Source organism: Odocoileus virginianus, chromosome 25 (genome assembly GCF_023699985.2).
Source record: "Odocoileus virginianus isolate 20LAN1187 ecotype Illinois chromosome 25, Ovbor_1.2, whole genome shotgun sequence".
In the NCBI taxonomy this organism is placed as follows: Eukaryota; Metazoa; Chordata; class Mammalia; order Artiodactyla; family Cervidae; genus Odocoileus; species Odocoileus virginianus.
In genome coordinates, this window is record NC_069698.1 from 26,465,557 (window position 1) to 26,476,244 (window position 10,688).

Here is a 10,688-nt window from a genome sequence, read left to right on the forward strand (position 1 = left end):
ATTAGGAATACAGCATACTTTCAAAAAGCCTTTGGTCTCCTTTGGCTCCCAACCAGCCAGGATTAATGTCTGGAGGTGGTTTATTGCTTTCCCTTATCAGGCAGCACTTTTATGTCTTATCTGAACATTATAAAGGCCAACAGAAAAATGTTTTTGAAGTCAAATTACTTTTCTACATCCCTGAAACTTTACTATGTAGGTTGCTACTTATTAAGCTTAAACTAAAACAACCTCTAACTAGGTGTCCTAAGTATGAAATAGTATGGATATTAAAAAGTCTTTTTAATATATAGTGCAAATATTAAATATTGGCTGGCTTATAGTTTTGTGAATTGAAGCACAAAATGTAAATGAAGACTTGGAAATATGTGACAGATGAAGAAAAAGATATCAAGGTGAGCATAGGAAACTAACCAATACATATATACACTATCCTTGGCAAGGATAGTCAGAAATTCATAGGCAAACTAATACTCAAAGTCATAGTCAAGCCACTGATTTTGGCAATCATACTAGGTGGTCATATTTTGGAGGACTACATAAAATGATTAATTCAGAAGTTAAAGTTATGAGCAATGGCAGATTTATTCATGGTAAGAGATATATGTATGTGAGAGAAGAGTATGGACAGTGATAAATAGACCTGGAGAAGGAAGCCTGTTTAGAACTGGATATGATCATCAGTTGACATTCCAAAAGAACCTTAATCTCAGATTTTAGGAAAGCCTAGGCAGGTATATGAAAAGTCTACTGAATAATATTTTAAGGCTAAAATGCAGTTTTTGGTAGGAGCAGCAATGTTGGGATTTGTAAAGCTACACAAGTACTTCCAAGTACTCTGGACCAATATAGTATCAAATATTGAGACACTGTACCAGGTAATTTAGAAACATACTGCCTTCTTCAATATTATGTCTTATTAACTTATTCCACAAATTTTAAGTATTGGTGGGTCTATAGGCAGTCTTCTAATTTCAGGAAAATTTTGGTAAACAAAAGAGAAGAAGTATCATTTCTTTGAAAAGCTTCAAGCAAACATGAGAAAGTTTAAAAAAAAAAGTAAAATGAATAAGCAACATATATCAATATGACTTGTGAGATATTTTAGTCAAATAAAAACAAAACATTAAAATATATTGGAGGAGTAATAGTTATTTTATCACTGACTAAAAAAAATACTACTCAGAATTGTTAACATTTCAGCTGAGAAATGAAAGTAAAAATAAATATAAAAGTAGTTTACTACACCAAGAGTAAAAAAAAAAAAAATTGTGGTTCAGGCCAAGGAAAAGCAAGTGCAGAAACTCAGAAATGGGAACAAACTTGAATATTCTAGAAGAAAAGTTCAGTCAATGTATCCATAATAACGTATTCATCATAGAAGGTAACATAAGTCTTTCTGGATATTCACTGTGGTAAAATAAATTGGACAATAAGGTAACTAACTTGGAAATTTTTTTTTTCGGTATTTCAGTTTACTATGATTTATGTGGAGACGTTAGTGACAGAATGAGAAAGTAGAAATATAAATCAATGGGAAGCTAAAAATATTTGTTGAATAATTGTATGTATATAATGCTGAGAAAGAAGGTATTAAGAATGACATTTAGATCATTGGTTTTAGAAAATAGGTAGGTAAAAATAAAATAAGATGAGAAAAACCGAAGAAAATGCTATGTTCCATTAGAGCATTGAAAATTAAGAATGCGGTTTTGGTCATATTAAGGATAAGATACCTATTATACATGTAGTCTTTTATTTGTAGCTTCTCATATGAGGTTTAAAACAGAGGAGATAATGAGCTGAAGCAGAGAGGAAATAAACTAATAGGTGTTACATAAAGTCAGGGGACTTGGTGAATTCAACAGAGAATAAAGTAAAGAACTCTGAGGCATATTTAATCTTACAGAAAAGAAGGATGAATGAGAAAAGAGATTATTAGGGAAAACCACAAAAGTGTAACATTGCTAAAATTATGAGGGAAATAACAAGAAGTGGGGAAGGGAGCTGGGTTCAATCAGAATGGAGATTAGCTCTATGGGATAATTGACCTCACTAAAGGAGGAGCATAGCATATTAATAATCCAAAGTTTAAGTTAATGTGCTAGAGTAGGCTCAAGTTAAAATTTTACATGATCACTAGGAGTAACCAGTGATAGAAGGAAGAAATGTTATTGAAAATGTATACAGATAAGATTTTTACAAAAGAAAGGAGTATGTTAAGGAGAAAGGAAAATAAATAGGTAGATAATAGAGATAAAAAGAGAAAGAGTGTTATGTTATTACACTTTTAAGAATGAAGGTAAGTAGAGATAATTGAAAACATGAGCTTCCAATTAAGAAGTCTGCATATTAAGGAGCAGTATCTTCAGATGAGTTAATACCAAGCAGGGTGGAAAAATTTTTCAGAGAAGAAACTGAGAAAAACTGGAAATTTAGTAAATGCAGATTCATGGTTCCAGTGAAAAGACTGAAGAGTATGAGCTAAAGAGGAATTGAGTTACAATGAGATGTGCAAATCAGCATAGAAATAAAAGCTTGCTTGATGACGTGTGAGGGGCTACTTGTGATGACAGAGTATCACATGCATGTTAGAAAGATATGATTACATTTGTTAGTCTAGGGACCTTTGCTCTACTCAATGAGTGTGGTGGTCCAGCATTCAGACTCTGCTTAACATTTCTCTTGCACTCATAGAAATAAGCCCTATACAGTCAGCAAAAACAAGACAGGGAGCTGACTGTGGCTCAGATCATGAACTCCTTATTGCAAAACTCAGAATGAAACTGAAGAAAGCAGGGAAAACCACTAGACCTATGGATGGAAGATCAAAACATTGTATAGGAGGTGGTAATAAACAACATCCACAGGAAAAAAAAAATGCAGAAAGGCAAAATGGTTGTCTGAGGAGGCCTTACATATAACTGAGAAAAGAAAATATATACTAATCTAAATGCAGAGTTCCAAAGAATATCAAGGAGAGTAAGGAAGTCTTCCTAAAGTGAACATTGCAAAGAAACAGAGGAAAACAATAGAATTGGAAAGACTAGAGATCTCTTCAAGAAAATTAAAAATACCAATGGAATATTTCATGAAAAGATAGGCACAATAAAAGAGAAGCAGAAAATATTAAAAGAGGTGGCAAGAATACACAGAACAACTATGCAAAAGAAATCTTAATGACCCAGATAACCACCATGATGTGATCACTCACCTAGAAGAAGACATATTGAGGTGGGAAGTCAAGTGGGCCTTTGGAAGCATCACAACAAACAAACCTAGTGGAAGTGATGGAATTCTAGTAGACGTATTTCAAATCCTAAAATACAATGCTGTTAAAGTGCTGCACTTAATATGCACTCAGTTCAGTTCAGGCTCAGCCATGTCCAACTCTCTGCAATCCCATGGACTGCAGCACTCCAGGCTTCCCTGTCCATTGCCAACTCCCAGAGTTTACTCAAACTCATGCCCCATTGAATTGGTGACGCCATCCAACCATCTCATCCTCTGTTGTCCCCTTCTCCCACCTTCAATCTTTCCCAGCATCAGGGTCTTTTCCAATGAGTCAGCTCTTCGCATCAGGTGGCCAAGTTATCAGAGTTAGCTTCAACATCAGTCCTTCCAATGAATATTCAGGATTGAATTCCTTTAGGATAAACTTGTTGGAGCTCCTTGCTGTCCAAGGGGCTCTCAAGAGTCTTCTCTAACACCACAGTTCAAAAGCATCAATTCTTTGGAACTCAGCTTTCTTTATAGCCCAACTCTCACATCCATAAATACTACTAGAAAAAACACAGCTTTGACTAGATGGACCTTTGGTGGCAAAAAAAAAAAAAAAAAAAAATGCACTCAATATGCCAGCAAATTTGGAAAACTCAGCGTAGCCACAGGACTGGAAAAGTTCAGTTTTCATTCCAATACTAAAGAAGGACAATACCAAAGAATGTTCAAACTACCAGATAATTGCACTCATTTTACATGATAGCAAAGAAATGCTCAAAATTGTCCGAACTAGATTTCAACAGTACATGAACCAAGAACTACCAGACATTCAAGTGGAATTTAGAACATGAAGAGAAACCAGAGACCAAATTGTCAGCATTCACTGGATCACAGAAAAAGCAAGAAAATTCCAGAAAAACTCTACTTCTGCTTCATTGACTATGCTAAAGCCTTTGACTGTGTGGATAACAACAAGCTGTGGAAAATTCTTAAAGAGATGGGAATATCAGAACACCTTACCTGCATCCTGAGAAATCTGTATGAAAATCAAAAGCAATTGTTAGAACTGGACATGCAACAATGAACTGATTACAAATTGGGAAAGGAGTAAGTCAAGGCTATATATTGTCATCCTGCTTAACTTATATGCAGACTACATCATGTCAGATGCTGGGCTGGATGAAGCACAAGCTGGACTCAAGATTGCTGGGAGAAATATCAATAACCTCAGATATGTATCTGACACCACCCTTATGTAGAAAGTGAAGAGGAACTAAAAAGCCTCTTGATGAAAGTAAAAAGTTGGCTTAAAACTCAACACTCAGAAAACTAAGATCATGGCATCTGGACCCATCACTTCATGGCAAATAGATGGGGAAACAATAGAAACAGTGACAGACTTTATTTTCTTGGGCTCTTGAATCACTGAAGATGGTAACTGCAGCCATGAAATTAAAAGATGTTTGCTCCTTGGAAGAAAAGTTATGACTAACCTAGACAGCATATTAAAAAGCAGACATTGCTTTGCAGACAACCATCCATCTAGTCAAAACTATGGTTTTTCCAGTAGCCATGTATGGATGAGTGAGGATTCAGCCATAATGAAGGCTGAGCACCAAAGAGTTGATGTTTTGAACTGTGGTATTAGAGAAGACTCTTGAGAGTCCCTTGGACTGCAAGGAGATCAAAGCAGTCAATCCTAAATGAAACAAAACCTGAATATTCATTGGAAGGACTGACTGATGTTGAAGCTGAAGCTCCAAAACTCTGGCCATCTGATTCAAAGAGCCAACTCACTGGAAAAGACCCTGATGGTGGGAAAGGTTGAGGGCAGAAGAAGGGGATAACAGAGGATGAGATGGGTGGATGACATCACTGACTCAATGGACATGAATTTCAATAAGCTTCAGGAGATAGTGAAGGACAGGGAAGCCTGGTGTGCTGCAGTCAGTGGGGTTCCAAAGACTTGGATGTGACTGAGTGACTGAACAACAACTTGCACTCATAGATTTCATAATAATTGATAGTTTTTTCCTCCTTTTAAAGGGACATCACAATGGTGTGATCACTCACCTAGAGCCAGACATCCTGGAATGTGAAGTCAAGTGGGCCTTAGAAAGCATCACTACGGACAAAGCTAGTGGATGTGATGGAATTCCAGTTGAGCTATTTCAAATCCTGAAAGATGATGCTGTGAAAGTTCTGCACTCAATATGTCAGCAAATTTGGAAAACTCAGCAGTGGCCACAGCACTGGAAAAGGTCCGTTTTCATTCCAGTCCCAAAGAAAGGCAATCTCAAAGAATGCTCAAACTACCACACAACTGCACTCATCTCACACACTAGTAAAGTATTGCTCAAAATTCTCCAAGCCAGGCTTCAGCAATACATGAACCATGAACTTCCAGATGTTCAAGCTGGTTTTAGAAAAGGCTGAGGAACCAGAGATCAAATTGCCAATATCCGCTGGATCATCAAAAAAGCAAGAGAGTTCCAGAAAAACATCTATTTCTACTTTATTGACTATGCCAAAGCCTTCGACCTTGTGGATCACAAGACTGTGAAAAATTATGGAGATAGGAATACCAGACCACCTGACCTGCCTCTTGAGAAACCTGTATGCAGGTCAGGAAGCAACAGTCAGAACTGGACATGGGACAACAGACTGTTTCCAAATAGGAAAAGGAGTATGTCAAGGCTGTATATTGTCACCCTGCTTATTTAACTTATATGCAGAGTACATCATGAGAAACTCTGGGCTGGAAGAAGCACAAGCTGGAATTAAAATTGCCAGGAGAAATATCTATAACCTCAGATATGCAGATGACACCACCCTTATGGCAGAAAGTGAAGAACTAAAAAGCCTCTTGATGGAAGTGAAAGAGGAGAGTGAAAAAGTTGGCTTAAAGTTCAACATTCAGAAAACTAAGATCATGGCATCTGGTCCCATCACTTCATGGGAAATAGATGGGGAGACAGTGGAAACGGTGTCAGACTTTATTTTTTGGGGCTCCAAAATCACTGCAGATGGTGACTGCAGCCATGAAATTATAAGATGCTTACTCCTTGGAAGGAAAGTTATGACCAACCTAGATAGCATATTAAAAAGCAGAGACATTACTTTGCCAACAAAGGTCCACCTGGTCAAGGCTATGGTTTTTCCAGTGGTCATGTTTGGATGTGAGAGTTGGACTGTGAAAAAAGCAGAGCACCAAAAAATTGATGCTTCTGAACTGTGGTGTTGGAGAAGACTTTTGAGAGTCCCTTGGACTGCAAGGAGATCCAACCAGTCCATCCTGAAGGAGATAAGTCCTGGGTGTTCATTGGAAGGACTGTTGCTGAAGCTGAAACTCCAATACTTTGGCCACCTCATGCGAAGGGTTGACTCTTTGGAAAAGACCCTGATGCTAGGAGAGATTGGGTGCATAAGGAGAAGGGGACTACAGAGGATGAGATGGCTGGATGGCATCACCGACTCGATGGGCATGAGTTTGAGTAAACTCCGGGAGTTGGTGATGGACAGGGAGGCCTGACCTGCTGTAATTCATGGCGTCACAGAGAGTCGGACACGACTGAGCGACTGAACTGAACTGAATGTATTTATTTCATTTGTTACTTATTTTTTCATTGTTAATCCCAAGTTTAACCTCCTTGAATTTAAGAACTTAAAAATGACTGAAAGTTTTTTCAGTGTAAATATATATACCTTAATACCTTCTCAGTGTGTATAATACATATTAGAGATACATTTTTTTAAATTTTTTTTCCCATTTATTTTTATTAGTTGGAGGCTAATTACTTTACATCATTACAGTAGTTTTGTCATACATTGAAATGAATTAGCCATGGATTTACATGTATTCCCCATCCCGGTCCCCCCTCCCACCTCCCTCTCCACCCGATCCCTCTGGGTCTTCCCAGTACACCAGGCCCAAGCACTTGTCTCATGCACCCAACCTGGGCTGGTGATCTGTTTCACCCTAGATAATATACATGTTTCAATGCTGTTCTCTTGAAACATCCCACCCTCGCCTTCTCCCAGAGTCCACAAGTCTGTTCTATACATCTGAGTCTCTTTTTCTGTTTTGCATATAGGGTTATCGTTACCATCTTTCTAAATTCCATAGATATGTGTTAGTATACTGTAATGGTCTTTATCTTTCTGGCTTACTTCATTCTGTATAATGGGCTCCAGTTTAATCCATCTCATTAGAACTGATTCAAATGAATTCTTTTTAATGGCTGAGTAATATTCCATGGTGTATATGTCCCACAGCTTCCTCATCCATTCGTCTGCTGATGGGCATCTAGGTTGCTTCCATGTCCTGGCTATTATAAACAGTGCTGCGATGAACATTGGGGTGCACGTGTCTCTTTCAGATCTGGTTTCCTTGGTGTGTATGCCCAGAAGTGGGATTGCTGGATCATATGGCAGTTCTATTTCCAGCTTTTTAAGAAATCTCCACACTGTTCTCCATAGTGGCTGTACTAGTTTGCATTCCCCTAACAGTGTAAGAGGGTTCCCTTTTCTCCACACCCTCTCCAGCATTTATTGCTTGTAGACTTTTGGATAGCAGCCATCCTGACTAGCATGTAATGGTACCTCATTGTGGTTTTGATTTGCATTTCTCTGAATGAGTGGTGTTGAGCATCTTTTCATGTGTTTTTTAGCCATCTGTATGTCTTCCTTGGAGAAATGTCTGTTTAGTTCTTTGGCCCATTTTTTGATTGGGTCAGTTATTTTTCTGGAGTTGAGCTGGAGGAGTTGCTTGTATATTTTTGAGATTAATCCTTTGTCTGTTGCTTCGTTTGCTATTATTTTCTCCCAATCTGAGGGCTGTATTTTCACCTTGCTTATAGTTTCCTTTGTTGTGCAAAAGCTTTTAAGTTTCATTAGGTCCCACAAAATGGCTATACTACCCAAAGCAATCTATAGATTCAATGCTATCCTTATCAAACTACCAACGATATTTTTCACAGAACTAGAACAAATAATTTCACAATTTGTATGGAAATACAAAAAACCTCAAATAGCCAAAGTAATCCTGAGAAAGAAGAATGGAACTGGAGGAATCCATCTGCCTGACTTCAGACTATACTACAAAGCCACAGTCATCAAGACAGTATGGTACTGGCACAAAGACAGAAATATAGATCAATGGAACAGAATAGAAAGCCCAGAGATAAATCCACGAACCTATGGTCACCTTATCTTCGACAAGGAGGCAAGGATATACAATGGAAAAAAGACAACCTCTTTAACAAGTGGTGCTGGGAAAACTGGTCTACCACCTGTAAAAGAATGAAACTAGAACACTTTCTAACACCATGCACAAAAATAAACTCAAAATGGATTAAAGATCTAAATGTAAGACCAGAAACTATAAAACTCCTAGAGGAGAACATAGGCAAAACACTCTCCGACATAAATCACAGCAGGATCCTCTATGACCCACATCCTAGAGATACATTTTTAAAATGTTTCTTATATCTGTTAAGTATTAGTACATATATAATAAGTTTTATACAAGCATACTCTATTTTTTGAAAAGCATGAAAAATACACACTAGTCACATAATTATTATCAGTTGCTGTTGTTGTTGAGTCACTCAGTCATGTCCTACACATACTCGGATGAGCCCATATACTGCAGCACACCAGGCTTCATTGTCTTTTTCTGTCTCCCAGAGTTTGCTCAAACTCAGGTTCATTGAATTGGTGATGCTATCCAACCATCTCATGCTCTGTCTCCCCCTTCTCCTCCTGTCCTCAATCTTTCCCAGCATCAGGGTCTTTTCCAATGAGTCAGCTTTTCCCATCAAGTGGCCAAAGTATTGGAGCTTCAGCTTTAGCATCAGTCTTTCCAATGAATATTCAGGGTTGATTTCCTTTAGGGCTGACTGGTTTGATCTCCTTGCTGCCCAAAGGACTCTCAAGAATCTTCTCCAGCACCACAGTTCAAAAGCATTGTCAAAGATATTTTGTAATATCATCTTTATCTATTAATTTTTGTATGAAAAACAAAATATTTCCTGGAATTCACCCTACAGAAAAATATAATGATGTAAGCCAAAGAGATATGTGTAAAGATATTCATTTAATTATTAATAGGATAATGGATACAGTCTAATTTCCTATATATAGGAGACTAGTTACTTGATTAATGTTATATATATACATATATATACATATATATGTACACTGAAAATTATTTATACAGATATTTAAAAAAACTCATATGCTCATATAAGAATACATGCATCTTGTTATAATAAGAGAAAGAATAAATAAGGAGATTACTCATCTTTCTAAAAACATACAGTTGGGAATTTTCTACTCATTAATTTTATTACATTTATATATCTTATAGGCAGCAGGCATAATTTTTTTAAATTCAGTTGATATAATGATAAAGAATTAAATATATCTAAAGGACCTACTGAACTAAATATTTCAGCTTTTAGCAATTTATTTATTTTAATACTCTTGTTTCTATAACAAGAAAACTCATTTCTCTTTATAAAAACACTAATAATTTGGATTTGACTATAATAAAAGCAGAGAGGAAGATCGAAGAACTATAAAGAAAAAACACTACTAAGTTTATATCAACTGTGATTGAAATGGAATTATTATTTGTTCATGTAATCTTTTTTGCTATTTTATTTTAATAAATTTTAGTATTATGATAGTAATAATTATTAAGCCAGTAATTCAGTTAATCCAGAAACATGATTAAGTAAATTAATACATGTACAGAAAATTTATTTATTGAATACCAAATCATCAGTTATTTTAGATAGAATGCTCTGAGAACAAGTGAAATATATAGAGTATGTACTATGCAGTGATAGTTGTTATTTATATTTATACCTATTCTAAAAAGAATAGAAACAAAGAAAAAGGGAATAGATTTACCATTAGTTATGAGTCTGCTTTCAAATAATCAATTTTTAAAATAGTTTTTATCTTATTTAATGGACATCTATCTTTGTTACTATGGTAACATGAATATTAACTTACAGTTTGCATAGTTTATAATCTAAGAAAGTGTTCATAGCTGCTCTCACACTCTAAACAGAATACAATTGTGTTTATAGATACCTTGGTTTCCAAGACAACATGATATGCACTCACACGACTCTATGGAAACCAGAAAACTTGCAATTGGTGTTCAACACTTGTGTTAGCCAAATCTGTTGGGTTCTCAGTATAAATGCTAATGAAAGGAGGGTGGGCAGCTTACCCTCTCCATGTTTCAAAATAATGCATTTAAGCTCCAAATTCCTTTGTTTCCCTGAATAAAAGTTTTGTATAGACATAACATTACATTATTATTTATACCATATATAAAATATGACTATATTTTTAGCACCAAAGCATTTCTAAATGTTTATCAAGAGAAAGCACTATTTTCCTCTATCCTTAATTTACTAAGGTTTTCCTGTACAAAGCCATGCTTTGGA

At 36.2% G+C, this 10,688-nt stretch overlaps 1 long non-coding RNA gene across 1 annotated transcript in view; it reads right to left on the reverse strand.

Annotated features, from left to right (window-relative positions):
* LOC110122741 (uncharacterized) overlaps positions 1-10,303 on the reverse strand; it is a 34,456-nt gene extending 24,153 nt beyond the window's left edge. Inside the window, exon 1 of the long non-coding RNA XR_002309325.2 lies at positions 10,246-10,303. This is a non-coding gene — a long non-coding RNA (uncharacterized lncRNA). The remainder of the gene's footprint in view (positions 1-10,245) is intronic.
* Between the last annotated feature and the right edge of the window lie 385 nt (positions 10,304-10,688).